We start from the raw sequence: 6,420 nt of genomic DNA on the forward strand, positions 1-6,420 counted from the left end.
GAACGTGTCTATGGGCCAGGGGAGAAGGCAAGATGGGGGATACAAAAAAGACAAAGGCTGGAGGATGAAGCAAGACACTCAAAGTGAAGGGCTTGAAGCCAGGGGTGAGCCAGGTGTCATGACACGGCCTAAGATTAGTATAACTTGAGAAGCAGGGACTCTTGAAGAAAAAGAAGGCAAATTCATGAATACAAAATTAGACACAAAAAATGTATGCTTACGTGTTAGAATAAGAAAGTCATTCACGAGAAAAATTTTAAAAATGTTTATGTTGATAAATACCACAGTCACAAAACCCAGAAAAATAACGTATGTTTATTAATTAACTGCTTGATACATCCCTATGACACTTTTAGGAAAAGAGTGTTTCTTTTTTGTGTACTTTTTTGATTCCTCGTTCAATTCAGTCTTTCCTCCAGCATGGCTAATCAAAATTTGCTTTTTATTATTGATGGTTTAAGAAAAATGTTTCGGGCGCCTGGGTGGCTCAGATGGTTGAGTGTCTGCCTTCGGCTCAGGTCATGATCCCAGCGTCCTGGGATCAAGTCCCGCATCGGGCTCCCTGCTCCTTGGGAGCCTGCTTCTCCCTCTGCCTCTCTCTCTCTCTCTCTGTCTCTCATGAATAAATAAATAAAATCTTTAAAAAAAAGAGAAAAATGTTTCAGCTTCACAACTTGATATTGGTAATGTCATATAAATTTTTAGGATTGTTGTCATATTTGGGAAAACCACTATCAAGATCCTTCCATATATGAGCTATTTCAGGGCATGTCAAGTTTTCTTGTATAGTGACTCATCTTAAATGTCCTTTGAATTGACAATATTAATGAGCCAGTTTGTTGATTTTCTTACTATAGAGGTTTATCATGAGTGTTGTATTAACGCACTGATGTCAGTATTAAACAAGAAATTTAAATATTGTTTATATGATTCAGTGATAAGAATCACAAACATATGACTACAGACAAGCATTCTAGCTATTTGTAGCCTTGCTGAAAATGTGTACTCTACAAACACAGGAATTCTGATTAAATCATATTTCTCATTTAAAAAAAAGAAAAATGTACGGTACAGTTACGATCAAGCATATTCCTGGCAGGAGAGAATTTTCACTGTGACTTGGCATTGATGATGAGAACCAAATTCTCCCAGCTTTACCTTTCTGATGGATGAAAAAAAAAACTTCCTAGCCTAGCCTAGAGTTCTGTAGCAAGTTGCCTGGTAGCACCCCAAAAGATACATCCACGTGCTAACCCCCTGAACCTGTCATTTTGACCTTATTTGAAGAAAAGGTCTTTGCAAATGTGATTAGATTTAAGATCTTGAGATCATCCTGGATTATCTTGGTGCACCCTAAATCCGAAGTCAAGTGTCCTTATAAGCAACAGAAGAAGAGAAGACATGGATGGACACCCAGGGGAAAGCCATGTGAAGACAGAGGCAGAGAGGGGAGTGATGCAGCCACATAGCAGGGAACACCAGGAGCTGAAAAAGACAAAGAAGGCAAAGAAGAATTCTTCCCTAGAGGCTTTGGAGGGAGAGCTAGACATCTGGCCCCCAGAGCTATGAGAGCATTTCTTTTGTTCTAAACCATCCAGCTTATGGTCATTTGTTACAGCAGCCCTAGAAAACTAATACACGTTCCATATATTGGAAACATTGTTTCTCCTCTACAATGCAAAAATTTCTTGTGGGGTTGCCATAAGACACGTTCACAGTCTCCAGCCATGCACCTCAAGGTGCCAGTAAGTTAGCATGGTGAACTGCAGAGAACATGAAGGAAGGTGTGGACCCACTCTTGAGGATACACTTAGGGCAGAGGAGTGATGTCGATAGCCGTGGAAGAAACATGAGTATGGCAAATCCAAATTTACTTTATATTCTAAGCAAGATTTTCAAATAAGAAAGAAGAAATATTTGTAAGTTGGTTTAGAAGCTGAAGTTATGTGAAGAGGTTCTAAAAGTCTGAGTCTTCTCTAAACATGTCTGTCAGCTCACCTGTAACATCCAGAGACTCACAAGAACCTGTGGATGAAATCGTCCCGTTAACTTCCATGCAGCAAGAAGGTGGGGAGAGATGCTGGATTTCTGTAGCCAAGGAGACATAATAGGACTTTTTTTTTTTTAAGATTTTATTTATTTATTTGTCAGAGAGAGAGAGAGAGAGAGACAGGCAGAGAGAGATGCAGGCTCCCTGCTGAGCAAGGAGCCTGATGTGGGACTTGATCCCAGGACCCTGGGATCATGACCTGAGCCAAAGGCAGACGCTTAACGACTGAGCCACCCAGGCATCCCCATAATAGGACCTTTTAGAACAGAAGAGGTCAATACTGGTAACTGTAGACTATCCACCTCAGGCAAGATTCTGGCATGGATTTTGGGCACACTCTGTGTGTGTGTGTGTGTGTGTGTGTGTGTGTGTAAATTTCTAAGACAAGTTTCCACAATATCAAGTTCCCAGAGAAGTTTGTGACCCTTAAAATGGTTAAAAACTACTGACAAAAGATTTTCTTTGGGAAAAAAAGTTGCTTAGCTCTTGGACTCTTCCAGTTCCCTTCTTCCACAGGTGGTGAAACTGAGGACACAGGGAAAGGACTTGAGGTTTGTTCCTTCCTCAAGTTCTCACCACCCCACCCCCACTCTTTACCTCACTTTTTCCAAAATGCTTCTGTCTCCATCAGAAGGTATCAAGAGATGCCAAGAGCTTGGCTACAGTTGCAGGGTGTGATTTATGAAAAATTTGTCCCTTCCTGAGAAGGGACTGACAGTTTCTGAGCATAACACTCAAACCGAAAGGAATCCCTTTAGATTTGGAAATTGCCAGCACTCGTGTAATGGGAAAATCATGGGAGACAGACTGGAGTTGGGATGTCTTTTAAAGAGTATTTGGGGGGCGCCTGGGTGGCTCAGTCGTTAAGCGTCTGCCTTCGGCTCGGGTCCTGATCCCAGGGTCCTGGGATCGAGCCCCGCATCGGGCTCCCTGCTCTGCAGGAAGCCTGCCTCTCCCTCTCCCACTCCCCCTGCTTGTGTTCCCTCTCTCGCTGTGTCTCTCTCTGTCAAATAAATAAATAAAACCTTTAAAAAAAAAAAAGAGTATTTGGGGTTCTTGGAAAGGAAGGCCAGGATCTCTGTGAGTGGGTGCACTGTCCTGCCAAGTTGATTTCACTCTTTTTCATTAGACCCTCCACCCCTGCTAGATGAGGAGAAGGAAGTGGAGATGGTTTATCTATATTTCTTCAAGCTCTTGGTGAAATTGCTTATCGTAGGCAAGAAGAAATGATATGGATTGTTTGAAGATATAAACATATTTCAGGGTTCACTCGTCTCCTTCTGTTCAAACTTTTTATTTTTTTTTAATTTTTAAAGATTTATTTATTTATTTAAGTAATCTCTACTCCCAAAGTGGGGTTCAAACTCACGACCCTGAGATCAAGAGTCACATGCTCCACAAGGACACCTGGGTGGCTGAGTCAGCTCAGGTCATGGTCTAGGGGCCATGAGATCCAGCCCTGTGTCAGGCTCCACGATCAGTGGGGAGTCCGCTTGAGATTCTTTCCTCTCCCTCTGCCCCTCCCCTCCCCATTCACGCACTCTCTGGCACGCTCTCTCTCTCAAATAAATAAATGTCTTAAAAAAAAAAAAGTCACATGCTCCACTGACTGAGTCAGCCAGGTGCCCTGTTCAAACTTTTTATTAGTGATGTGCATGAGAATATTGCTGGCATGCTTACAAAATTTACAAGCAATATCAAGCCGGAATCATTGGCTTTTCAATCCACAAACTTTTATCAAAAGCTTCTAAATGAAGAAACCAAGGGGATGAAAGACATTTTTTCTTGCAAAAGCTCAGGGGCCAGAATCAAAGTAGACATGTATATAGTTACAATGCACTGTGGCTTTGCCACCATAGAGAGAGAGGCTTGGTGGGGGACAGGGGGTGGGTAGTGCAGTTATAGGAGCCCAGAGGACAGGCCCCAAGCCAGATTGGGATTGCCACAGGGAGGTGATGGCTAAGGAGTCTTGAGAACAAGGTAGCAGTTAGCTAAGCAAACCTGGGAGGGGGATGACCCACTGGAAGGAAGACACATACAGAGGCCCAAGTATAGGTGAGCACTGGTCTGTTCAGGAAGCTGCATGGGGTTCTGGATAGCGGGACCACCAAGAATGAAGGGAAACGTCTGGCAACAAGGCCTCAGAGTTAGGGGACGGATCCTGAAGGAACTGGTTAATGTTGCTAAAAAATGTGGATTTCTCTGTAGACTGAGGAATCATTTAAAACTGTGAAACAGGGCCTCAAGGAACCCCCATGTAGCAGGGGACACAGACAAGATGTTCTTTCAGTGCAGGATGATGAGTGGTTTCTAGGATCAGCCACATGGGCCCATAGGGTCCAGGCTCATCCTTGCAGCCATATAAGCCCCAAGGCCCTGAGCAATCTCTGGCCTTTGGGACTTTCGACTAGCTCCTGCCCCAGCCAGAATGCTCTCCTATCCCCTCCCCTATCCCTATAGCCCAACTAAATCCTTTAAGTCTCAGCCCAAATATTACTTCCTTAGAGAAACCTGCCTTGAGTCCCCATTGTTTCTCATAGCACTTTACTTTGAAAGCACTGATGACAATTCATAAACTTTTAAAGTATATATTTATTTGTACTATTATATAATGCCGCCTCTTCCATCAGACTGTGAGCCCCTGCAGGCAGGACTGACTATGTTCTGCCCATGATTGTATTCCTTGGAACTATGTCAAAAAACACTTGTATCATGCTTGTTAAAAAGAAAGAAAGAAAGGAAAAGAAAAGAAAAGGTGTTCTGATTATCTACCACTGTATAACAAACCATCCCAATATTTAGTGGTTTAAAACAGCAACCATTTTATTTTATCCCCCAGTTTTGTGGGTTGGTAATTTGGGAAAGGATCAGCTAGGTGATGCATCTCTCCTGCGTGGTATTCATGGAGGTCATCCAAAGGCATCAGCCAGCAGATGATCTGGTTTGGAGGGTCGAAAATGGCTTTGCCCACATTTCTGATGCCTGATGCCTGGGAGGCTGGACTCAGCTGGGACTATTGATCTAGTATTTTTGCTAGCATGTCATTCTAAGAGTGACTGGACTTTCTACATGGTGGCTCAGAGAGAATGTTCCAAGAGACCAAAATGGGAGCTTAAGGTAATTTATAACCTACCTTGAAAATTCCAGACATCGATTCCCAATGCATGCTATTGGCCAAACAAGTCACTAGAGCCAGCCCAGATTCAAGGGAGGGGGATTAGACCCCATTTCTCAATGGGAAGAATGTCAAAAATTTGCGGCATCTCTAAGCCACCACAATGGGGAGAGGGTCAGGGAAGCGATGCTTATATTTTCACAAAGATAAAGTTGTAGTGTCTGGGAAGGATGAAGATGGATGGATTTCAGCTAGAGAGGAGTTGAGGGTGCTCTACAAAATGGCCTAAGTCTTAATAAAATCAGTATTACTCATCAGCCTGATGGCCTAGACTTTCCTGCTCTTCACTCTTTCAACAAATACTGATTTTGCATCCACTCTCTTCCAGTCCCTGTGCAAGGTTCTGGGGAAATGGTATGAATAAGACACCATTCCTGTATTTAATCCATAAATCCATAAGTAAGTGCAACGTAATGTCACAAGGGTTGTACCTTGGAAGATGAGGGGACTCTTCAGGTACATGGAGGGAAGGGCAGGGAAAAGGGCATTCAGGGCAGATTAGCAGCATGAGCAAAGCTAGAGAGGCATGTTGGGGTGAGTGTTTAGGGTCGAGTCAGCACGACTACAATATGGGATATGGTGGCCTTAGCCAAAGCAAAAACAAAAGGGACAACTTTCAGACCCAAGATGATATCTGCCGATGGTTAGGCAGTGTGCATGGGGGCATATGGGTTCTTTACCTGTGTTTGGCTGGTACCTGTTAACAGAAATAGCCCCGAAAGGTACTGGAATGCTGCCCGCAATAGTCTAGGAATGGAATCAATTTATAGCCATTCCCAGGTATTTCTTCAAAGTGATTCAAATGGGAGAAAACTGATCAGCTGAACACCAGGTACAAGAGCAGTTAGGATATGTTTCTGGACACAGGTAGCCACAGAACCCAGCGACTGACTCTGTGCCTCAGGTCCTGAGCCTGAGTTCCACAGTCCTGTCCCAAATGCCTGGCAGCAAGAGGACAGACAAACATCAGGGCTCCACAGGAGCCAGAAGAGAGAAACCCAACATTGGGTCTTACCAGGCTTCCCATGGAGCTCATATGTGACATCTCAATGCCAAACCCTCCTAGGGGGGGAAAAAGCCTTATCTGTTCAGACCAAAATTTCATAGCAGGACCAAGGGTTTGGTCCCAACAAGCATACAGATTTAGGTGTGGCATGACCCTCAGACAGAGGGCCCCACCACCGAGCTTCCAGAG

The sequence above is a fragment of the Halichoerus grypus genome, chromosome 10, assembly GCF_964656455.1.
Source record: "Halichoerus grypus chromosome 10, mHalGry1.hap1.1, whole genome shotgun sequence".
In the NCBI taxonomy this organism is placed as follows: Eukaryota; Metazoa; Chordata; class Mammalia; order Carnivora; family Phocidae; genus Halichoerus; species Halichoerus grypus.